At 45.0% G+C, this 25867-nt stretch overlaps 1 long non-coding RNA gene across 1 annotated transcript; it reads right to left on the bottom strand.

Annotated features, from left to right (window-relative positions):
* Positions 1-1297: 1297 nt before the first annotated feature.
* Positions 1298-16073, bottom strand: LOC147243286 (uncharacterized). The gene is made up of 3 exons (XR_015110708.1): positions 15869-16073; positions 7177-7265; positions 1298-1744 (listed from the first exon to the last, which is right to left on the bottom strand). It is a non-coding gene; the product is annotated as an uncharacterized LOC147243286 (long non-coding RNA).
* Positions 16074-25867: the final 9794 nt, after the last annotated feature.

Here is a 25867-nt window from a genome sequence, read left to right as displayed (position 1 = left end):
CACAGCTGAGCAGGATTCCATTCTGGGGGAAGACGGGTTGAGATGAACATCGACGTAACAAATGAAGCAACAGCAGCAGATTTTTTTTGTTTGGCTCAACGGTGCTAAATGACTGTTGGGATAAAGGGACACTTCCACCCAAAAAAACACATTTTTCCTTTCAAATACTCACAAACAGGTGTCTTGATCTCACAAAGGGCGTGTTTCCACTGGCCCACTTCAGCTCGGGTCGGGTGGACTCACCGGCCGAGAGCTCCCTGGCGTAATTTGTGTGCGACACAACAACAAATATGGACATGGAGATCGACCGGTATTCCACCGAGACCAAGATGATCGGAAGTAGACGACGTAAGCTCGCTTGGAACCCCAGCAGAGCAAAATGGTAACATTTAGTACCGTGTTGGGTCCAAACCGACCCGACCCGAAGTGAACCAGTGGAAACGCGCCCAAAGACATTTTTAACCCCCTCCTGCATTTGTCCTGTGTAACTCCAGGAAGCAGAAAGTGTCGGCCGCTAATAAACTGCTTGAAGCTAATATGTGTGGTATGATCCACCTCTTCGGCAAACTATAACTGCTCTGGTCTGGTGCTAGTTCGCAGTAGCACTGAGCACAACCAGGTAGCGCATTCAGTTGAACCGCCTTTCTGGTGCTTGTTCATGGTGGCGCTGACCTGGAAGCGTTAGCTTGTTGTTATCCAAAATCAAAGTGTGTGTTTATGACTAAGTTCATGCCTGGATAAAGGCAGCGTGGGGAGTTTGTAGATGGATATTTTTGTGCAGTTTTGCTGTTGTTTTGTTGCCGTAGCAGCCATGTTTATTTAGCCTGATGCTAGTGGCGTCCCATTGCCACCAATTTCTTTTGACAGCTCAAAGGTAAAAAAAAAAAAAAATCTGTTGAACAAACGCATCGTTTGCTATACTGTACACATGCTCAGAAATCCAAAATGACTTTGATTTGAGCTAAAATAAACAACAAACAATAACACTTCCTGTTCAACATGCTAGCATGAATTAGTGTGGACGAGTGTGTGGGAGAGAGGTGGTTCAACCAAAGGCGTCAGCTGCTTTGCACTCGGCTGGATAATGATTATACCAGAAAATACACTTATTTGAATCGGAAACAGACTTTTTTTTTTTTTTCATTTTGGACAGTTTTGCCTTTGCAAGCTATCATTAGCATCAAGCTAAATAAACATGGCTGTCTCTCTCTGTATTCTGGGGTCACAGAGACTCACGCAGGAGAGAAAAAAAACAACTTTTTCTCATCTCAAAAGAAATATTTTATTAGGACTCGAAAGGCAGAAGGCAGAATTTACTTTTTGGGTGAATTGCTGGCTTAAGTTCAGAGGAGAAGGAAGACGCGGAGTGTTTGGAGTGACATCTTTGCATGACTAATGCCTGGAAAACATGGCGAGAGATGAGTCCCTACGAAGCTCTGATCAGCAGAGCCTCTGTGGTGCTCTACAGCTCATCCAGCTGTTATTTTCAGCACTGCCATCACGGAGCCGTCCACTCTGCTGAATATCCTTCACACCACAGAGACATGAAGAATGTGACTTTTCTAAGACACAGCAGATGCTGCACCGTCTCCTGTTCAAACTGCATTCAGACAGAAGTTTTCAGAGGCGCCGTCTTCGGACTGGAAGGGAGACGTTTCAGCGATGGAGCCACGAGATGTGATCGTACCGTCTGTCACTGACTCATCATGCAGCTGATGTTTTAGTTTTCAGGCCGACTTGCAGTCTGTCACAGAGAAAACGTGGGTGTTGGATCTCGCCAACCTGGTACAACATGCTACGTTCTGCCATTTAAACGTATCGTAATATCTAAACTGAGACTTTCTTAGAATTTCTAATAAAAAGTGAAATGCAAATTTATGCCTATTTCAAAACATTGCTGAGGTGTACGTTCAATAATTCTGCTGTCCACCACTGTGAAGGAAGAGGAGCAAAGATATAAACCAAGAAAAACAAAACTGGAGGGATATAAAAACCCGTTGAGTTTCTTGAACAATAGAAATGGAGAGTTTTGAGCGCTAAGAAGTTCTCCTGCAGTTTTTACGGCATTTGGCTACAAGTGCAGCAGTAAAACTGAAGCTACACAAGAGAAACAGTCGGAAACTCTGATTTAGAAAGTAGGGACGTAATGCAGGTGGCCTCTTCACTCATTGCACTTCAGATGGACTCTGTTCTGGATGGATGGATGGATGGATGGATGGATGGATGGATGGCGCAGGTCAAGCAACAATCAACCTGCGGGGACCGACGGGGGTCTGAGCCCATTTTTTACAGTTTTGCTGACATGATGTTCAACATCCAGTGAGCAGACACTGACAATCCATGAGGCCGATGATCTGAAGAGCCAACACAGGTGAAAGCTGGACTGCGCTGACAACATTGTGCTGGCAGAAGCAGAATATCTCCAAGAAGACATGAAGGTGTCCCGCTCTGCCCTGCACAGCCACAGCGATGCGGGGGAATGTAATTTCAGCAGTGAATGATGATTGACAGGCTCCCCGGAATGATAGGCACGATTTATCTGGAGTTTTTACAGAGGGCAGAGGAGAAAACGAGCCGGAGAAAAACAGAAGACTTGGTGAGTCATTAAGCGCAGCAAATGAGGCACTGATACATTGGAAATAGTTTTTAACTCAGTCCCCGCCATGTGGAGGAGACAGGCAAGCATGGCGCCAGAGATAAAACCAAATTGCATACATTTTAATAGGCATGACAGCGAGGGATCAGAGAGTATTAATCCATAGCTTTGTCGTGCCACATCCTGCTAATGTGGCTCTTTACCAAGCTATTATAACCTCACTCAGACTCTGACAAATGGAAAATAAATGAGATGGAGATAGTCTCCATATTAACTTCATGGCGGGGGCAGCCATGTGTGCATGCGGCTGTTTCTAAAGTGTTTAAAGGGATTGTTTTAAACTGGTGTAGTTTCAGGAACACCGCCGATGTTTGCTGAACGGAGGAAAGTGTGAGAAACGTGTATTTGAGGGCCGTAACTGGAGTAAAGTGTGTGGCCCCCCCCCCTTCATAAAACTGCACCTCTAAACCACCCAAACAGATTTACACACATCAATGTGTCAAACCATTCAGAAACACCTAACAGACCTTCAAAGTCGAGGAGTGCAATATCCTAGGAACAGCTCGAGAGACTTTCTCTAAAACCTGGCACAAACATCCACTGGGACTTGAAGATGGAATATTTTTTTCGGGAAAGGGTCAAAAGGTCACTGACACCTCAAACAAACTTGGTGTTGCAGAAATGCCTTGAAAGTTATTTCCTCAAATTCCTCCGGGCCTTGAGGACGAACTGGAAAGACTTGGAGTTCAAGAAAACTACTTCTCATGTCGTTCGACAGCGTAGATTTTCAAGACCCCTCTGGTGGTTTTGTGTATTAGTACAACAGGCTTGGCAGTTACTGCGTCGTGCCATCCATTAGAAAAACTACAGCAGCTGTGAAGAATACTGCATCGGGTCAGTAGAGCTATACATCCCGTTTTATGCTAGTAGTGACCCCAAAAGCGATTTAGGCTCTTCGACTCATCTGAAGACTTTGTGTTCGCGTGTTGACAGCTTGCGTGATTTCCTCTTTGACTTTTGATCATTTCACCCGCTGAATTATTTATTTCCCCAGTTTTCCTTGAATCAAAACAATCCTGAAATCATGCACAAGAAAAAAGAAAAAGAAATAATAAAGCAATGATTAAGAGGGAGAATAAGGGTTAAGCACGCAGTGCAGGATTGCATCTGCAGTCGTCTCCCTTCCATGCAGGCAAAGACAAAAAGATGAAAATCTCTCACTTGATGTCTGCATTCAAAAACATTTTCCCCGGAGCAAAAGGATGGAGGGAAGAAGAGAGCCAAGCAGAGAAACTTCCATAAATACATGAAAGGAACCCTCAGCCCCCATGTGCAACAGCGCCGAGCGTAATCATAGATTATTAACATTTATATTGAAAGATGAAGCCCCATTAGAAGGCAGCTGGTAAATTACATTTGGTTAGACCCGTGTGTGTGCGCGCGTGTGTGTGTGCGTGCATGTGCGAGTGTGTGTGTGTGTTTGTGTGTAAAACAAACAAAAAAAAAGCGCCTGCTTTATTACAACATGGCGGACATATCTCATTTTAGCAAGTCAATATCAGCACCCGCGGGTAATTTACATGAGACCATTTACGAGGTTGAATTTACCGTCTCAGTACAGTCGGCGCCAGCAGGGAGAACCGCTGCCGACATGAATCTGACGGAACAAAGATGTCCTGTTGTTCCTGTGTTCCGCTGATAATGTGTCTGTGTGCGTGGCTTATAATGTCGGTTCAGGAGCGGTTTCCTTGTCGCAGCGCCTCTCACGTGGTCGTGGGGGGGTGTGTGTGTGTTGATGTGGCGGCTCATTATGCGCGTGTCTGTGCTGCGGAGGGATGGCGTTTGTTCCGGAGTTTCTGTGCTCAACGACGACTCGGCGCTGAGCTGCTTTTATTGCGCTGAGCTCTTGGAAGGAAGGTGATTGACTTCTCAGTAGTGCGTCGTTGATTTCTGACGGGCGTCTTAAATTAGAAAAGGCTGACAGAAACAAGACCGCGGCGTTTCTGTGCCAGCCTGAGGTGGTCGACCTTTAGTGAAAAAGTCAAAATGCGCTAAGGGACGGTTTCCTCTGCTTCTGTCGTCATGCACCTTCCCAAACATCGTCTCGGTCTCTAGTCAAGCACGCAGCAACGCGGCCTCCACAAGCTGCTACTAAAGAACATTTATCAACTCGTTCAGCTGAAGGTCAAAGTTGAGTTATTGAAGGAAAAAAAACCCTCGAGTTTAATCGTCTTGTTGTCAGGTAGAACCTAGAAAGACTAAAGCATCAACAATAGACCAAGTACACCACAATGACGAGTACACAAGGACACACTCACACACACACACACACACACACACACACACACACACACACACACACACACACACATTCAGTACCCAAGCCAGCCAACATCCAACAAAGCAAAAAGATAAGTTGGCTTTCAGGTGTGTAAATAAAGAAGTCCTATGAATCACGAGCAGAGAGATGGATGGGAGGCAGGTTGTTCCAATCAGAAGCTGATTTGCATCGGCAGCCGATTTCCTTAGCAACAAAAAATGAGGGATTCAGAGCACACATAGGTGTGAGGACCTGCGTGGAACCGGGTACCGTTTAAGGCATGTTGGCCACATGAAGCCCGTGAAAATGCTGTGTGGAGTTCGTCACAACGACAAGATGAAGGAGCCCTGAAATAAAACTGTAGGAGGCGACTCGGGGCAGCTCAGGAGGAAACTGAACAATTAAGATTTATGAAAGGAAAGAACGAGAACCAAAGTCACAGAAAAAACGCAAAAATCAACAAATGGTGAACCAAAACAGACATGAAACCGGTGCTGGAATACACAAGGAACTGGAGAGGAGAAAGAGCCGTGACTGAGGAGGCCTGATTGAGGGACGAGACAGGGGTGATGCACTCCAAAAAAAACAACAAAAACAAAACAGCGGCAAAAAAAGACAAAGACTAGAAGTAACGTAAGAGGGAAGTGTTTTTCAAAATAAAAGAAAAGCTGAGATGGAAAAAAGAAGGACAGGGAGGTCTTCGCGAAGAAGTCCATGATGATGAAAATCATAGACGATAACCACCCGTGCAGACAAGATGGCGACAGCCAGAACCACAACACGTTTAGAGGACGCGGACGACCGTTCTTGTGATACCTCACGGCGTTGATTAGAGGGTCACGTGTAAGATGATAGGCGTGACACACCGCCACCTCCTGGTGCGGCAAAGATTGATTTGTGATTCCACAACTTATTTGGGAGCCAATCGGGATCCAGAATGCAAAGCAGAAACGTCAACATATTTCGTCCAACTGTTAAACATTTGAAATGAACAATATCTGTAACCACGGTAGACCCCCCCCCAAAAAGTTATTTGCTACCTCACATGACATGTTTTGCTTTTACACTGTGGCAAAATTATTCAAAAAAGAAAACCGTTAGCGCGTCTGTCTCAGAGGTATCAGAGTTTTGAGATTCAGAGCCTCGCGGGTGAAGTCCTTGTCAATGTCAGTTTCATAATCTTCAAGTCGGGAAAGAACCTAAATACTTTTGACAGTGAAACCCAAGTCTCAACTCTCAGTATCAGTTGTGAAAAAGTAAAAATGTTAAAGTACAAAAAAAATATTCAAGCTTTATATTTCGAATTAGGAGACTAGGAACTGACAGACGAGAGGTCTGAGAGTTTAACACTGACAGCTGCTGAGGAGAATAACAGCTGGACCACGCTGCTGCGAGGAGATCTGAACGCCTTGGAACGTCTGCGGAATCCAAGATGCCTCGTCGCCGTGTTCTCCACAGAGGCGTGACCTCTGCTGTCAAGGGCATTCAGAGGGCGCTGAGAATCACTGTGGTCTCCCGGGCAGTGAAGGCAACACTGAGATGTTGAGGGCCCAACAGGCGGATTTAACAGAATTTAATAAATGATCCCAACCGCTCGGCTTGGGTCATCCTCAGCTCCAGTCTGACTGTCAGTCACTTCAATTACTCTTGTTGTAAAACCCATCAACCCCCCCATCCGGGTCGGTACACCTGCTAGGTTTCATAGCAGTCGGTGAGAGGGGTTTCCCGCCAGCGCCGCTCACTCAGAGGGCCAGCGGTTGCGTGGATGGTCGCGTATCAGTCGGTCCAGCATGTTCTCCTTCCTGTGTGTGCTGACAGGTTTTAAATTACATCTTAACAGCCACTTGGCATCAGTGATTCAAAGCGAGACTTGGACGCAAGCATTCCAAGGCGTTACAAAGTAAAAACGTATAAACGTTGTAAAACCGGGCTGCCGTCTCACAGAGACGGGTGGTTGTTTCCACAGCAACGGTGACATCAGCTGGATTTCTGGTTGTTGTACCGGTGGATGACACTGACGGTGACTTACGTGGTAACAGACGCTTGCCCCGCATCTTTGCACTGACTTTACATGTAATTAATCACTTGAAAGCGAGACACTGAACCGTATTTGTCATTCATTTGAGTATGTTGCAGTCCGGACAGAATACATAACCCTAACCCTCTGAACCAAACACAAACTTTAGCCTTCATGTGTTGTCATTTTGCTACTGAAAGGTCTGGAAAAAGGATTCAACTTAATTTAGCAACCTTGACGTACCTGTTGTCCTCTGAGCGAATAATCTATAATCATGTGATGGAAGGGTACTGCTGGCGTTCCCGTCAGAACTTGGGATGAACGTGAAATGTCTGAGGAAATTCAATCAGAAAGCACAAAGTTGTAGAAGGCTTCCGTTGTGGCACGAATCAATTACACACAGAGATGATTGGATTCTACGGGCTTCCCCAACTTACCAGGAAGATACCATTGTAGCTGTTGTTTTCTATTTGAGAGGTAATGCATTGAATTTGGCACGGTCCGTGTTGCACTAGGCCTTGTTCCCCCCCGCCCCCCCGCCCCCACGACCACCACTTGCGAGCACTCTTGCTCTCATTCCATCTCTTCAGTCTCAATTTATTACAGATTCTGTGCAACAACAAAGGCAAAGACCAGCGGTTCACTGCTGCAGAGAACAGAAAATCACATAAACGCAAGCGAATACACGCATAATTTCACACAAATTAGCTCAAAGTAAAGGTGTTCTTGTATGAAAAAGCAATATATTTACCTCTGCTGTGTTCTTGATTATTTAATTCTGCTTTTTTTTTTTTTAATTATTCACCTAAAGGGAGGTCAGAATGTTTTAAAGTAACTTTTTTAAAATGGGAATATCACGCCGCCACCGGGGTGGACAGAGCGCTCGCCCAAATCAAACACTGTAATTATAAAAAAACCCGTGCCAGAGGTAAATGTGGCCAAAAAATGAAAGAAAAAAAAACGACAGAATTATTCTTTTGTTATTAGATAAATGTATCTATTTGATCTGCTTTAGTATTAATTTCTTTTGTTAGGATTAATAATTAATTAATAATTAGGATACATTTTTCGACAAATCCAGCTTTTTTGTGGCGCTCGTTTGACTGACACGACCCACGGAAACACCATCTTGACAGCGGTGGTGTTTTTCCTTGATCTTTGCTGGTGGTGAACACACACACACACACACACTCAAAGCTACCATCTGTACTGCGAACTGATCTGAAAATGGGGGACAACCCATCTGCTGTGTGTGTGTGTGTGTGTGTGTGTGTGTGTGTGTGTGTGTGTGTCTGTGTGTGTGTTCTCTCGCTACATTCTAAATTTCATTTTCGATGGGACATCTCAATCACATTATAATTCAACTTCTGATGGTGTCCACCAAAGCCACATGCTGCGGAATGAGTGCCACACAAAAGCTTGAGCGAGTGTGTGTGTGTGTGTGTGTGTGTGTGCGTGTGTTTGTTTGCGTGTAAATTGATGCTTCTTTGTCCTCTCCACAACCTCTTCATGCATAAATTGCAGGGCTGCAGCGGCGGCGGCGGCGGCGAGGTGCTCATTTACCATGTGGTGGGGAGAAAAGAGGACGGAGCCCACGTGTGTACCTTTGTCTTCACATGTGGCCTGCATGTAAAGCAGGACAAAGGGAAATATCTCTTAAGCACCTGCATGTGATTCCGTGTTGTTCCTCCTGAATACATTGCTGGGTTTGAAGGAAAGCTTTGACTGATTTCATGCCACAGTACCTGCGATGGAGTCAAGTCTCAATCTGCATACATGAATTTAAACAGCTGCATTTTACTGAAGTATTCTCAGGGGCCACAGAGAGTGCGGGGGATGTGATAAGCTACTCCTTATTTCTGTTTTGAATGAGAGTATTAAAGAAAAGTTGAGCAGATGCTTGAATCGTTTACATCTCACTCAAAATAATGTGATATTCCAAACGTGCATCCACAGATTTTCATTCCACTCTTCCCAAACACTACAAAGCAAGTTTTCTCCTCCTGAAAATCCATTACATGATACAAAATACTTCCTCGGGGGGCCTCGCAGGGATGTGGGGAAGAATAGCAGTTGGTTTTACTTTAAAGTCAACAGATTATTTGAAAACTCTCCTGGTGAATTGAGGGGAGGCTGAGAGGGAAAGGCAAAGCGGCAAAAAGCGTCTCTCTATGGAGGCGCCACTTGATAGGAAGCTTTGCGCCGTGACGTCTTGGTTCTGATACTTTCCTGGAATGTTTCCTTAACGTTTCAATCATATGCATTTGTACGGTATTTATGCTCGTCGTGAGACTGTTTGTCCACTGTTATTCATGAACTGCACACAGATGTTTTCTCTGACGTGGAAGACAGACACTTCAATGTCAACACTTCGAGATCAAAGTCAGAGATTAAAGTAAGTGCCAAGATCAAAGTCTGAACTCTGAGCCCCGAGCCAGACGCCAGCCAGAGAGGTTTTGTGACATCACACAGACCGTTTCCCCTCGAACTCCCATCAACTTGGACTAAACTGCCATTACCCGTCATTCTGTCTTCATGCCAGTGAATCAACTCGGGTGTTTGGCATTTGCAAATATTTTGGTTTGTTCAGTGGGAAATTAGGGAAACAGACCTTCAGCTACAGGATGAGACGCCTCTGCTCTATTCAGCCTCATGCCCAAGTCCTAATAACAGCGCTGCACACTGAAAATCCTGCACTCGTCTCATTCTTTTCTTGGCGTTTTTCATTTCCGTCCTTGGACGGGAGCATAAGCACAGCGATTGGAGGTGTGCTGTTGCCCTGTAGCCTGTCTCTTCGTGCCTTAAGCCCAGATCAATAGCTTTTGATCCTGTCCTATGACATTTGACATACTGCTGATGGTGTGGTTGTACATATGCTAATGAGTCACCGCTGGAATCACCCGATATTATGCAGGTCACATTTTTTCGCATCGATGACTGTTGTGAAAAACATGACTCAGGCTTTTTCGTCTCATCTATGTACCTGGCAGCATTCACCGCGGCGCGTTTTTACAACGACACGTCTGTGGGTTTAAATCAGTCACGTCTCTGAGGACCCAACTTATGATATCGACGGACATTTTCTACACACTTGGCTTTAACCACTCGAGGCTCACGCTCATACTTTTGCAACACAAATGCAAAAGCCCAGATCTTTCTCTCGTTCAGCTGTTTTCATAGTCTAAAGACAATACAATATCCTAAATGGGCTCAGACCAGTGAGACAGAGACGAACAGGTGGTAATTTAAACGCACCAAAGCTCTGAATTGAAATGCATGGCTCTGTTCAGTCAGGGCTGTTGTTCTCTTGCCAGTGGACTGTGACTGAATTTAAAGCAGAGCATGAAGCGCCGGGTTTCATTGTACTCCTCAGCTACAGTACCCATTACACCATACCTTCATACCCCACACCCCCAAAAAAAAGGGGGGTCTAAGTGTTTCAGATTTCTACTCCGTTTGGCTGACGTAATCTCACACCCTTTAATTAAAAGTTGCCCAGTGATTAAATGCCTACACAAGCGCGCGTAGAAACACACACACCAGACACATTTCTTGGTCACTGTTCCTTGACAGAGGCCATTTGCTAAATCCTAATGGAATTCATTAGTTTCTTCATTTGCGTCCATGGAGGCCGGGTGGGAAGCCTGACGACGCGCTGTTAATCACCTCTCAGGCTTGGCCCGCACTGGCAGCCTGTGGATTGCGTGTGCGAACAAAACAAAACCGAAGAAAATCATCTTTTAATGTACTGAAATGAGTGCATTTAAGTGTGTTAACTCCATCCTCCATCAGGTAGGACTGAAGTTTGGACTACAGCTACATTTCTGGACTTAGACATAGAGCAGCCCACTCCAGGTGTGTATTGCAGAAATTATTATAGATTTTTTTTTTAAATGATATAAAAAAACGAGCTCCCTTGTCTGATGTACCACGTTCATTTGCATTTCTGATTGTCATTACGAGAATAGTTAATTTGGACTAAAATCACATTATGTTATCTTGATTAAATCTCCATATCTGAAGAAAACTGCATCCAAACTGTGTGAAAAAAAAATTACATACTTGTGTGCGTAGCATATAAATCAACTGAACTCCCCGATGACGTGCCTGAGTTTATTTCCCTGTGCTCTCCAGGTCAGACCGTCTGGTTCTCTTTCCAGCGTTTTTATTGCCTTAACTGGATAAGACGAGACTACCCATTTAGACTGTGGCATCTCCTGCAGCTTTATTTCTCGGTGGGACTGCAGCACCCGAGCAGCAGACCTCTCCATTGATGATAAATCATGTTGTGTAGAAGGTGTCAAAACAATGCTTTCAACACAGTAAAACAGAGACACAAAGAGACAACAGGAATATATTATAATATATATATATATATATATATATATATATATATATATATATATATATATACTGTATATGTAGATGCAGTTGTGTGACAACTACATCGGTGAAAATGCAAATATTCCTTTCCGTCAACAAGTGATACATTTTCTTTGTGTTCTTTCATTATTAATGCCTCAGGTGTTTTACTAACTTTCTAACCTGAAGGCAAATGCCAGCAATACCACAGCCACCTGCAGAGGAGCTCCTTAAAGTTCCCACCACATCGTTGTTTTTGCCCAATAGAACAAAAGTAAAAGGAAATGAGTGCATATATTGTGTTGTACAAGTTGTATGGGATAATACACAATAATTTGGGTTTTGGACACCAGCAGGAGTTCTTGGATGACAGGGGGGCCTGGATGCCCCTGAGTCCACAAAAACGTAAGCCATAAATCTGTGAGGGCGTGACTAATACCCGTAAAACTGATTCTCATTGGCGACGGTTCTCATTCTGGAATAAAAACATTATTGATTACTTCTTATGGGGCACAGATAGAGGCTGCTGCTAGTGGGAGATAAGATATCCCTGCTCAGCCGAAAAGAGCCACGTCTAAGCTACTAGCAGCTAAGCTACTAGCAGCAAAGCTAACGTCATGCTAGCATGATTCATAATTCATAACAAAAACCCACAAAACAAACCAATCATTGGCTTACAGTTTTTCACAAACAAGTCATAATCATCGTCTGCCGTAGCGTGAACGAAGCAGTGCAGTGGGCTGTGAGCTACAGCTTCTGTACCCGTGGCGTGGACACTGCTGGTCGGGTACAGCTGCTGCTTCCTCCGCCTCTTTTCCCCCAGATGGAGCAACAGGTCTCCTCAAAACCACAGGAACTTTGACTGGAACCACTTTGTAGGTGTTAAAGTATCAGGAATTACTAGACCCCAAGCAGCCAGTCAGACTTTGTGAAGTCACCCAGATTGCGGTATGGAAACAGAATGGGGGATATCTTGGGGGATGTTTTTCTGTTATTGTTTGGGATTTCTGGTTGCTTGTGATGTCTGCAGATGAAGTTCACACGATGTATAATACACAGCCATAAAAGTCAGAAGCTTTATCAATTATTAAGAGGAGACACTCCCTTAAGAACATGCTGAACCTTCACAAAACGCTGAGGATTTTCCACCAACGTCCTTTTTTTTGATCTGACAAGTCACGGTTATAAAGTCAGGACTCTATAAACTTGAGAACATTCAACTCCCTTCACAGAGGAAGGAGCCCGGATTTGAGTCGTCGCTGCTTAGACTGCATTTGCACTTTGATTCTCCTGATAAAAACAACAACAACAAAAAAAATGTCTGCACACTGGATTTATTGACTTTGAAGCAATGCTTTAATCTAACAAGGTCTTCCTGAGGCAAATGTCTTCCCCGCCTGCCTCAGGAAGACCCCAAGCATGACAAATACCTCGAATACTGCTGCCTTCCTCAGCTATGCTCAACAATATATTTCTGAGAAATACTGTATTAACATGGTTTTCCCTCTTCTGTGTGGGCTTTGTGGTTTGCATCAGTATTCCTTGTTATCTCCTCCACACTCCTTGGCAGCTGTTGCCGACCCTGCACATTTAGTATGTGGACAAACTTCCTAAAGGGTTACTAATGTGGTGGCTCACAAGTATTAGATTAGTCCTCTCACCAGCCGGCGCGCGCGCACACACACACACACACACAGAGTTGTAAGTGTCCAGCAGGCGCTGCTCTGCTGCAGCATAATAAGAAGCGTCTTACAGTGCATCAAAGCTGAAAGCTGTGCAGATGGCCCCAAATAATACACAATGCAAGGCCCATCGGTGTAGTGCCTGTGTCAAGAAGTCCATTACGATAATGTCGGGGTCTGGAATGTTTCTCACCACTCACGAGCCACTTTCTTCGAGTCTAATAGGAGACGTTTCGCCTTGATGTCAAGTGCAATTTCCTGACTTGTGCAATTGCATTTTGTTCTATCATCTGTCAAATGAAGAGGGTCACAGATGGGTACGACCAGCGCACCAGGACAGCGCTTCTGGATTAGCCTGCCTGGGTGGTTATCACCAGTCGGACTAACAGACGCAGTGGGAACGTGTGGAGAAGAATGACACGTAAAAAAACAAAGTAACGGAGGCTTGAACACACGGGCTGTCCCTCATGGTCCAACTCTGGACTGACTCAGGGGCTTTGAAAATATCACACCGTCCCTATTTGCATTACACTTGATAACCCGTCACGGATGTTCAAAGTCTGACGGAAATGTCGGTCTGTCACAGCAACGCTCCGAGGAAATGTCTTTACATGTGGCCCAAACGTCCACTGGGACTCGAGGATGAAGTGATTGGATGTTGGTGGTGAAAGGTCGCCGTCATCAGTCCCAAACCTCGTTGATGTGATATCCCAGGAAGGCTTTGGGGGAATTTCTTCACATTCAGTAATAATTATTGTGTTCTTCGTCGATCGTTCCGAGAAACAATGCCAATACATACTGGTTCCAGATGGACTTGCAGTTTTTGTTTGTGTTTAAGACAGAAAATGAGGAGTTTTGTTGTTTGTTTGTTTGTTTTTCTTGTCATTTCTTGGACAGTTGGATGGAGAAAAGAAGAATAAAAATAAAAAACGCAGATTTGGGAGCGCACGATGAGCACGTCGGCGTGGAAACAACTGCCGAAAAATGTTGGTTAGTTGCAGCTCGACTCGAAATGAGAATCAGACTTTCTTTTATCGAAGTCCTGCAGTGGAGAGCTTTACAACAAAAGCAAACAGACTCCGCAGATGTCCTGAGACGATCCTGCTATAAAAATGATATTAGTTCCAAAGTCTCTAAATTAAATTTACTGTGCGATTACAGTCACCCATTTTGTGTGGTCCGATGTTTTTATAATACATTTTATAGTGCATTCTGATTTATCTCCCTGGTGCAGCGATTATAGAAAGCCTCTGATTCACAAGAGCAACAGAGCCAAAACACCACTCAGCCACATTAATATTGACACGACTATTACATCAGTTCAATTAAATCCAAGATTATGGGAAGATGTGTGTTGGCTGGGCTGAATATTCAACAACACCAGCTTAATTGGCCAAACAGGCATTGACTTCGCTGTGGGAGGAGCAGGTAGAGAGCCGTCTCAAAGCCTGGCCTGTTTGAGCGACGTTGCTTTGTCACTGTCCTCGTTCTGTCCCTTTATACCACGTAGCACATGGAGTTTATTTGCTCGCAATACCGGATAGGTCAGTGCAACATGGGACAAAACATGCCCATCGACTGAGTCCTCCGCCCGGAGATCGATGGCGGTTAGGGGAGGTGTTTGGTGCGCCTGAGAGACGAGGCCAAGCTCCCAAAGATTCATTGGCAGTGTTTCTCACTGTCGGTGATTTATGGACACAACAAGCTGTTCTAAACTGTACAGCGAGGATGAAGCTATTTCCTTCTTCGATTTGTGGCAAATCTGCCCCTGATTAGAGTGTTGCAAGCCACTCTGTTAATTCTCATTCCTGTTGCAGGGTTTCTTTACAAATTCACCATCTCACCGCTTCGTTTCTTGCTTTCCGTCCATCTGGACTGATGGAAATGTCGAAGGGCAGCTACCGAGCAGAGTGAACGCGTCTCTCATGGTTAACGTTCCAAACCCAGGGCAACCCGCGCTTGAGGAGATGCAGCCTTCCCTTTAAGCTTTGGACTCTAATTTTATCTATTAGATCTAATTAGAAAATCATTTCCACAGCTGCCACAGGAATTTTGCCATTAATTTGCTGATACTTAGAAAATACTCAGCCAGCTGGACTGAGGTTTACGGTTTTTGGGACTACACCTGTCTCCACTTACCTCCTGTTCACTCTACACCCTGGTTACTCCCCCTTAGTCTTCTTTTTTTTTTTTCTTCCAAAAACTGCTTTGTTTTGCAACCCTCATGGGAAGCTGGGAGCCGTGCGGTAAAGCAGTTTGACTGCCGTACCACGTTGGACTTCGCTGTGTACGATTCAACGGTGCACGATCGTACCGCATCTGACACTGGAGTGCTCATGAGATTCAGATCGATCATTTCTCTGTACAAGTTTAGCAGGAAAGCTTGAAGCTGTGGAGGTTCTTCTCCATCCTAAACCCATCACCAGGCTTCCTCCTAATTCAGGATGATCAGTTCTTGACTCTGAGGTCAACACTCTAACAAGGGTTAAGAGATCATTTGGAGCCAAAAATGCAAAAACCCTTCGGTGCGGGATTATCGCCTTTACCTTTAATTGTTGTTTTCTTACTCCCCCCTTTTTCAAAACAAAAAAAAACAATCCAATGTGCTATTTTGCGATACAGATGCACACTTCCAGGCTTTTCGTTCATCCCTGTTGTTGCTTCTTCTGTTAGCGCTGTCATGATGTGAAAATCACAAAGGAAATTCAAAGTGTTACTTAATTACCCCAGATGGTTTAGACATGAAGCCCTTGTTCTGGTGGTTATCTGAAAGCGTATTCTCAGCGGACAGCTGTCAGGGCGCATACAGCACATGTATTGATAGGCCAAATAGTTAGGAGTGGTATGAATAATTAGCGCAGCAGGCTCCGTGTAGCGAGCTCACTCCTTACCTTTCCTCTGCCGGAGCTCCTTTCATGTACCAGTTGGCCTGAGGGTCTGAGCTGTTTCTGAGAATCATTAGCCACAATCGGGTCCTCAGAGATGACTCCCATCGCCGCCCTGAAATGTTAGACAGAAAGGGAGAGTTTTTGCCACTTGAGCTGATGAAAGAGTGGCGGAGAGAATGGGAGAGGGGGAAATAGAGGGGTGGTAAGGAATAACGGGAAAAGTGAGTCGGTGAGGGTGTAGGAGCCTTTTAAAAGATCCATAGGGACTCGTGGATGATGTCAGAGGGAGCGCGGGAGACTGCCTCACGCCGGCATCGCCAAAATCGAAATGTATGAAGGATTGAGGGGTTCCTGGTGTGATGGAGGTGCCGTACACTGCTTTTTTTTTTTGTCTTGTCCTCTCAAGAAAGAGAAGGAAAAAAAAAACTTTTCCCCTTCCCGTTTGTCTCTCACCGCTCAATGACAAAAGAACTCTTGAAGATGTTTCTTCCTTCTGTGCGCTCACGACCCTCACGTTTCCTCCTGATCCCCTCTAACCTTTCTTTGAAACGGGAAATCTTTAGACGACAAAAATTTGTCACCTCCGTGTCCTTCTCATCTTTCTATCCGCTGATATTCTCATTTCTCTTACTCCAACCTTTCTTAGATCCAAGACGTCTTTTCTTCTTCCTATTTTTTTTTTTTTTTTTTTTTAGCTGACCGCTGCAGAAGCTTTTGTCTGGGATCTTCGTCTGGAGCTTTGCGAGCGCTCGCCGTCCAAGGCCTGAATCTTATCTCTCCTAATTACCCAGCGCTGCTGTCTGTGTCGTCACCGTCGCGAGTGAGGAACTAAGAGCAGGAAAACAAAGACTGAAAAGAAATTTCACGGAGGCTGAAGCACAGGATTGTTGTAGCAAGGGCCGTTCCGGGAGGTTTGTCAAGTCTAGAGAAAGAGAAAGTCAGACATGAACACGAGCTCTTCTGGTTTGCAGAAATTCGGTTCAAAGTGGTTTCACACAAATTTCTTTTTGCAAAACTTTTTGGGACTTGAGCACAGTAAAAAAAAAAAAAAAAAAAAAGTGTTCATGAGAGCAATTAATTACATTTGAATCCAACGACTGACCCTCAATGGGACTGACTGCCCAGCCCTGCGTCATGGTGCGATTTAGAGTGTATACACAACTACGACTCACATAAGTCATGTGACTAAAATCAGAAAAGTCGACGTCATTTATACGCAGTCGAAGACAGTGGACAAACGCATGCAGAGATTTCTAGAGGAACAACACAAGAACAGCAAATTACAACTCAAAGAAGGTTTTCCATTCATCCATTTTCTACCGCGTATCTTGTTGAGAGTCACAGGGGGTGGAGCCTATCCCAGCAGCCTTCCCCCTGGACAGGTCACCAGTCCATGGCAGGGCCAACACATAGAGACAGACAACCATTGGCTCTCCCAGCCACGCCTACGGTCAATTTAGAGTCTGGATTAACCTGGTCCCTCTTGATGTCTTTGGACTGTGGAGGAAGCTGGAGTACCAGAGAGAACCCAGCAGGAACAGGGAGAACATGGAGACTCACCCAGAAAGACCCCGTGCTGCAGCCGGGGCTCCACCCTCAACCTTCTTGCTGGGGGGCCACCGTGAGGACCACTGCACCACCGCGCCGCCTCAAAGAAGGTTGTTTTTTTGTTTTGTTTTTTCCTGACCGCACTGCCAGAAAAAGCTTCAGTTCTTGGATCTAAAATTTGGTCTCACATTTTCCAAAAGTTACGTTTATATACACACGCTGACATGTTAATTGTTTCCACCAGCGATCTTTTAGAACGACTGCCAATAACGAGACAAAGCATAAAAACATCCAACACCGGAGTGTTGCGCTTTCTCTTGATGATTCATGATCGCGTGTAAGAGTTCTTTTAATCTCATATTTGTCGGAGAGCAGGAATGAGCGAGGGACAGACAAACAGGGACAAAGAGGAATGATTCCAATTTATTTCACAGGGGAAATATGCTTGTTTTCCTGTTTCTGTTTGTATTTCACTATATGGAGCATATTTCTTTATTAAATGTCTTTTTTAGGGCCAAGATGATGTGGACTGTATGGACGACAGCAGTGAAGCAACCAAAAGCACCGTTTTCTCCGATAACTCAACTGAAAGTCGACTCGTGGAACTGGTACACCTGCGCCGCTGCTGTGTTCCTCTCACAAGGAGCCAGCGCTGATTATTCTGCACAGTTAACATCAGGAGGAACAGAGAAAAGTCCTAAATGAGACACCAAGTGTGAACCAGTATTTCCAGTTCCTTCTTGTTGGGAAAGGAATAAGGTCCTTTTTCAGCCAACAAGACGGCACAGCACCGGCATGCTAACTGGTTTTCCAGTGGTGCTAGCTTAGCTTCCAACAGTACTGAGGGCAAAGCTGAACAGGGAAAATGAAGTATTTTTAGTATTCGAATTCTTCTTTTTTTTTTATTAATTCCCTTCATCAATAAGAAGAAGAAGAAGAAGAAGTAGAAGAAGAAGAAGAAGAAGAAGTGAAACGTACGCCTACACACAGTAATTTATTTCAGCATGTCCCTGCTGATAGTTGCTAGCTAGCGGTGCTTGTCAAGTGCGACGTCAGTCTCATTTTAATTGGTTCATATTGCTGTTCCAGTCACCGCAGAACAAACTGAGCTTTATTTCTGGGTTTGAGCATGAAGTAGCTGTTATCTCTGGTGTTCAGTGATGCGAGGATGACATTTTCACAGCTTTGCAAAACAGCACCAGAGGGGAAAAAGTAACACCTAACCACCAGAACAAGGCGAGGGCAGCTACTTACAAGGCAAAACGGGGTGAAAACTACTAGCTTGTTTCCAACCAGCCGAGTAGCACCCCACGCGAATTCATTCAATACTACAAGGTGCTGTTTTGTTTTGTTTTTTTGAGCATCATACAAATAAATATCATTAATTTTTAATCCAAACATAGAGAGCATATTGGAAAATGTGTCCTTTTCACAGCAGAGATTTGTTCATGCCTAGAAAAGCACATTAAATCCATACTCAACCAAAAAAAAAAAAAGTATTTTGCCTTTCAAGTACTCTAGTAGTAGTAGTCGTAGTAGTAGTCGTAGTAGTAGTCTCTGAGTTCAATACAAGACAGCAGTCTTGCTGTTGTTAGCCATCAGCAGTGTTGGGAAAGTTCATTTTTCTACATGGACGAGTTCCAAGTTCAGTTGACGGATTTTAAAACGAACTCGTGCAGTTCAAAGTTCATAATTCACAATTTGGAACAAAGTTCACAGTTCTAAAAATGAACTCGTTCAGTTCTTTTTCCCCACATGTTGCTTTGAGCTATGACTTCTTGAAACGACTGCTCCAGCCCATGTGGGACCGCAGACAGCAGTTATTTGACCACCTCAAACAATCAATGTGTCAGCCTGCATCTTCATTTTCAGTTTTGTGTCCTTCTACGTCCTTTATGTACTTGCACATCCCTTGGAGGGCTACCCTGGTGCTTCAGTTCAATTTGCCGTTTCAGGTTTGCGGTGGATGTGACTGAAGTGCGTATTTTCTTTTTGAAACCCGGCGGGCAAAGTTTGCACAGAAATGTAAGATTTTTCCCATCGTCCTCAACTTTGTCATAACACTCGTTTAAAAGACTGTACGACGCAACCTTGCTGGTTTGTTGAGTCCAGTTGTGTCTTGTCCGTGGGCTGGAACCACGAGCCGCTCCTGTCGCCTCCTTCATGCTGCTTTCTGTTTTGATGACGCGTGCGGCGGCGCGACACCGGTGGCTGGCGTTGCCAGATGGGATGTTTTTTCCGTTAGACATCAAGAGGTGTTTACAGAGTTTTTTCAGCTGGATTTTCACCTGAAATCTGGTACCCCACTGAACGAAGATGAACGAGAGGGCGAGCCGTTCACAGACACCAGACGGAACGCGTTCACAGTAGCGTTCACAGTGGCGTTCACTCGGCAGCAGCGCTGTACGTTCATTTCATTTCTCGGGATGGAAGAATCTTGACATCAAGACACCTCGAATCGCTTCCTCAAAAGGCAAAATACTCCTTTGAGGGGAAGCAACATTTTCATAATTCACGTTAATTCTTGTGCTTTTTCTGCCTTTGACGAGTCAAAACACGCGTCGTGAAAGGGGCGAATCGCGGGTGCGTTACCACCAGCGCTCCCCTTGGCATTGTTTCTGGTGTAAGTTTCTGGGTTTTTTTCTTTCCTAAATTATTACTGAAGCATAAATGTCTCTTTTTTTTAAACTTTTGGGTTGAACTGTAACACCAGGGTAGTTAAAGGTGGTAGTTGAATGGAGAAACCAGAGTTTACCTCGAGAAAGTTGAACCTCTCGCTGGAAAATATTCTTCAGCGTGGCGTTGAGGTTGGTTTTTACACGCTACCTATAAAAATCAAGATGCCCTAAGAAAAAAATCACGACATATGAAGAGTATTCCTATCAAGGGGCAGATTACTTCATGCATCCTCTTACGTTGCCTTTAAATATGCATTTGGCTTGATTTGGCACCTCGTAGCATTTTCCAATCAGAACCATCTGGGCTTAATCTTGCACGTGCATGTTTATCTTCCCACAGGCTCCCTATACATCCCAGCTCATTAAAAGAGAAATACTAAATACATCTCCTACAGCAAATTGTATAGTTTGTAAGTAAATTTCATTGCATGTCTCCCTTTGTGAAGGGAATACAGTCGAACCACCTCATTAATTTTAATGATTGGTGTGTTTTCCCTTCGTGGTTTTTTTTTTTTCGGGGAGGGGAGGTGGCGCAGGATCAGACGCGGATGCTACGATAATGTTTTGCTCCGACAAAGTACTGATGTCATGAGCAATGAAACAATCGTTTGGCTTGATTAACCGAGGGGTTCTGTTGTCGTACCTGGACAGGTGTGACCAAGGACTTACGCTGGCTCACGTGTTTCGTAAATGATGGTTCTTACGTGACATCATCGAGGCCATTCGCTGACGTGGTGAATACGGTGTTACTTTGTGTGTCCAGAATTCACTTTGAGGCTGATTTTGCCTTTGAGGTGGAGATTTATAAGTGAAAGGTATTTACTGTTTTCTTTTTAAAGGAAATTAATTTATCGTCATTTATTCTCCATGATTTGATGTTTTTACCATATTAAAGCTCTACATAATAATTCTAATGATAAATATCCCTGGCGACGCAGTGGTGCAGTGGTCCTCACTGTGGCCCCCCAGCAAGAAGGTTGTGGGTGGAGCCCCGGCTCCAGCACGGGGTCTTTCTGGGTGAGTCTCCATGTTCTCCCTGTTCCTGCTGGGTTCTCTCTGGTACTCCAGCTTCCTCCACAGTCCAAAGACATCAAGAGGGGACCAGGTTAATCCAGACACTAAATTGACCGTAGGCGTGGCTGGGAGAGCCAATGGTTGTCTGTCTCTATGTGTTGGCCCTGTGATGGACTGGTGACCTGTCCAGGGGGAAGGCTGCTGGGATAGGCTCCACCCACACCACCCTCAACAGGAGAAGAGGGAGAACATGGAGGGATGGATGGTTAAATATCTATAGATGTGTGTACAGTGTTGCTTGCTATGGTTGGTCCAAGTCAACTTAAACCTTTTTAATTCTGAAACAAATCCGTTTGAACAACAGCAGAGGGAATCTTGACCCTGACCAGAACGTCTCCTCGCCCGCAAAACCTCATGAACCTGCGGAGACCTTCTCCCCTGGTGTGGTTGAGCCATTATTTAACCAGAGCAAATACTCCTCCTTTACTCCACTCTGTGCATTTTTACTTCCATGGATATTCCTTATCATAGCAAGCAGAGGGTCTGCATTCCTCTGGTGGTGCTGGTGAATCCAGCGGTGGTTCATCAAGGACTATAAAAGATTGTATGCAGCTTCTGGAACTGCAGGTGAGTGCACTTTTCTCCATGTGAAGCATTATAATTGTAGCGATAGCATTTAATAGTCTGATAACATCCGCAGGAGGGAAGGACAGCGGTGAAGTGTTCACACCACAAGAAATGAAGTGACGGAAGGGTGTGTGGATATTGAGTGAGTGTGCGGCGATGCAGGGACTGACGCACGCCGTGGCGGCGGTTTACAGGATAAATACTTTCTTCAGCAAACAGTCAGCTTGCTCTCCATGTTCTCTTATGCCAATCGATGATTCCTCATTGATCAGCATGGTCTTCTGAGGTTTCCGAGTCAATGGCTCAACATGAGACCTGTTTACGACTCCCCCATCTGCTGGACTTGGTTGTTACTAATGACCTACATGAGCGAGGTGTGTGGGGGGGGGGTTTGCGTCAACAACAGGTTATTTTAACCTGGAGGTGGTTTACATGGCGTCAGTGTTGGGACACGTGGCTTCCTGCTGCGATTCTCTGTTTTTAATATGTTGGATGATTTTACAGAGAAGTCCTCTAATTACAGCAGATGAAACAATGAAGAGAAGACCGCCTCGGGCCTCCACATCCAGAGCGCACAAGTGCACATATAGCGTAAGTGGGTGTAGCAAGACGAGTGACAATTATCTCATTGCTCCGAGCACGGCTTCGACTCATCAGCAACCTGAAGGAGATCAACCGACAGACACACAACCAAGAGGAAGGGAGGCAAAAAGACACAGAGGAGAAAAACAACTTCACACAGGGAGCTGGGAAAAATGCGGGCCATCTGTCTCTCTCACACACACACACACACACACACACACGCACAAACAACTTTGTTGTATTGATGAACGTGACAGACGTGTCAAAGTGAAGCTGGATTCAACTTCAGTGAATCAAACTATTTGCAAGCGCGTTCGTCAGAGTTCGTCAGAGTTGGCAAAAATACACAGGTTTGTCGCTCAAGTAGAAGTACTGATACTAAAATAAACACCGGAGGTCCTGATTCATTACTCGAGTAAACGTAAAGGAGTATCAGCACTCAGTCGTCAAAGTAGAAAAGGGAAAAGTACTGATCTTCAAACGCTCTCGACGTGTCTTTTAACGAGTTCACGTAGCGAACCCGTGTCAAGCTCTTCTCAGTGTTTGGCAAACGTCTTCTCCTTCTCCGTTTTAGATTTCAGAAAGTTGATGTAGATTAACAGTTGCCGGAGAAGGAACAAGTCACCTGCCCTCTCAACCAAAACCTCCTTCTCTCATTGCGTCTCTCCTGGTGTTTTTGTCTATCACGCGTCAGAATTAAAGAAGAGCCTGTTTAAAAACTATGGCGAGTAGATGGAAGAGACATATGTTGCAATGTTGGACGTGAACACGTCGCGACCAGACCAGATTAATCTGGATTACCGAGCATTTGCCCAAATTTTTCCATCACGGCCCATTTTATATTTCCCCTTTAAATTAATGAAAATGTAAAAAAAAAAAAAAAAAAAAACCCCGATGAAAAAAACCCCAATCCTGCTCTTCGTTATGGTTCATCCTCTAAAATCATTTGGGTTTTTTTCCTCCTTCTCCTCATCTTCTCCTCCTTCTGCCCATCTTCTCTAGAAATCCTCCTCTTGGCACCAAATTTGAACGAGACAGAATCCCCCTGCTGAGTCCGCGGTTTACGATGGGTCTTGAGCTGGAAGCACCAAAGCATTAAACAGCGACGGTGTGCGGCTGGGGAGCAACGGCTGCATGTAGCAACCTCATAAATAACCTCAAGGTTGGCAGCAAACACCCAGTAAAACATGTCTGCTTATCCCCGGCCTGGACTGCCGCTAAACATCTCCAGTGGAGTCAGAGGAGAACGAGTGCAAATATATAAACATATATGTATATGTATGTATATATATATATAAAAAATATTTGGTGTGTTCTACCAGAACATGTGTTCCCATTCAGGTATTAAGTTTGCGGAACATCAAGTAAGAATCATTCCTGCTTGAGTCTTTGCTAACTACAGACCTCACTGACTGTAAGCTAGCCGCTTAGCTAGGTTAGCCCTCAGAATAGCAGCAGTCCTCTGTCACATCACCACACAGACAGAAGGATCTGACAGCAGTGGATGAATCATCTGTGCTGCAAACATCAAGCTCCAGCAGATACAAAGCCCAGCACGGCGTTTGAGCGGTTCTTTCCAGTTTTTTGAGACGTTTTCTGCCACCAACAGCTCACTGAAGTTCCCCAAACCCAAAAATCCAAGGATCCACAATTAAAATATCCAAAACTAAACCACTTCACTCGACAAAGTCATCTTAACCATGAGAGGAGAACAAAATCAGATCTGAGCAGACACTGAACTCACTTCTGCAACGCACCTGGTGGGACAAGGGCTGCGTCCGAATTGCCATGTAGGTCAGGTCGTAGGTCGTAGGCTGTCCGACACCACAACTGGCGCGAGTAGCGACCTACTTCGCAACCTAAATTCCAGCCTAAACACGCCCACATTGTAGGTCGGTTCAGGTGCATCCTACGGAGCAACCTATGGCCCACAATGCACCGCGGACTTCTTCTTCGTCCCCTAAAAACATGTGGACGCACAAGCCAAGTTTGCGCCACCAACAGTCTCCCATTCTTATGCAACACCAACATTTATAGTCATTGTTGATGACTAAAGGTGCCTTAACACACCTTTACAGGTGCGTTAATGTGCTTAATAACAGAGAATGAGTGAAAGGTGCGCTCAGAGTGGAGTGCAGTACCACAGTCAGGCCAGCAGGTGGGGCTTTCGTTGGTGCTGTCTACCTATTTGCAGAATCTGTGCTCTGCCAGCAGAGGTCGTGCTTCACCACCAATCTTCTAGGATGTCCGAATGGTGCCGCCGTGTTTAGGTTGTCGGAGTAGGCTGTAGCGGTAGGACGCAGCAGGAGGACGTAGGTTGCTACGTGCAATTCGGACGCAGCCAAGAACTCCACAAGGAGGACAGAACAAAACCACATCCCAGCGTTGCCGCCCCGGTGGAGTTCCGGTGTAAATCCATCCCTGTGTAGGGGTTCAGGGATGAGCCAATCACCTTAGGGAATACAGGGGGTGGGGGAACGCAGGTTAGAAAACGCATTTTCAATTCAAGGAAAGCTCCACTCTGTTGTAAAGTATCAGTCTAATCTAAATTCTCACTTTCTCAGGGACAAGAGCACGCACACGCTGTTGCAGCTACTCACGGCTCACGGAGCCTCAACGCGCATACGATCGCATGCGTGCAAAACTCTGTTCCATCTCATTTGGCAGCCGCGGACGCGAGGGATTTCAGGGAAGCACTTTCACACAATCATTAAAGAGCTTGACCTAAATTAATGAGGAAAACGGGGTCAAACATGGATGCGAACGCTATCACTCTTTTCCTCACACGTTGTTTCTTACTGCATCACTCCATCTCCATCTCCACCACCACCCCCCCCCCCCCACCACCACCCTTTGTCCTTTTGTGGTTTCCAACATTTCTGTCACATTTCTTATTTCCCTGAGCAGGCTGGAGCATTCCCACCCAGCTGAGGAGGCAGCCTTTGAGCCGCTGTGTCTTTCTGTGCCTTAAGGCAAAATAAGTTGAATATTACTGAGATGAGTGAGAAATCCTAATGACTGCCTGCTGCCCTCAGCCCCCAATCCAATTGTTCTGTCTTTAGAGTCATTGTGTGGATATGCTTCACCCTCAGATACATTCATAATAGATGGATTTATATGCTCGGCACTCAGAAAGCTATTGTTTGACACAATCAAGGCCCATCCTCCTCCTCCCCCTCCTCCTCATCATTTAATGTTTTTTTTTTTTCTCCTGCCGCTCTCCCTTACCGTTGAGTGGTTTTCCAGAAGGTGACTGACTTCCACCCAAAGTAAAGTTTTATTTCTGTATAAATTACAGTGAGAACAAGGAGATGCTGTGGGACTCTACCCAGGAGATTTCATTAAAACATCCAAGCCGGAGTTTGAGGATTCAGCCATTCATCCATGCTCTTTATCCAAGCAGGATAATACTCTTTGTAGAAGCTTTCAAACATCTGCAGTGACAAGAGGATTTAATGAGCATCTATAAGGTATCCACTGTATATGTGGCGTGCTGGTGTGTTTGAGGCCAAAATCAATACCTTGTAATGAATCTATTTCGGGGCAAGAAGGT

The sequence above is a fragment of the Aulostomus chinensis genome, chromosome 20 (assembly GCF_037954235.1).
Source record: "Aulostomus chinensis isolate RoL2024-O1b breed Wild chromosome 20, RoL_Achi_v1.0, whole genome shotgun sequence".
Lineage (NCBI taxonomy): Eukaryota > Metazoa > Chordata > Actinopteri > Syngnathiformes > Aulostomidae > Aulostomus > Aulostomus chinensis.
Note: the sequence above shows the minus strand (reverse complement) of the source record. Positions and strands in the feature narration are given on the sequence as shown.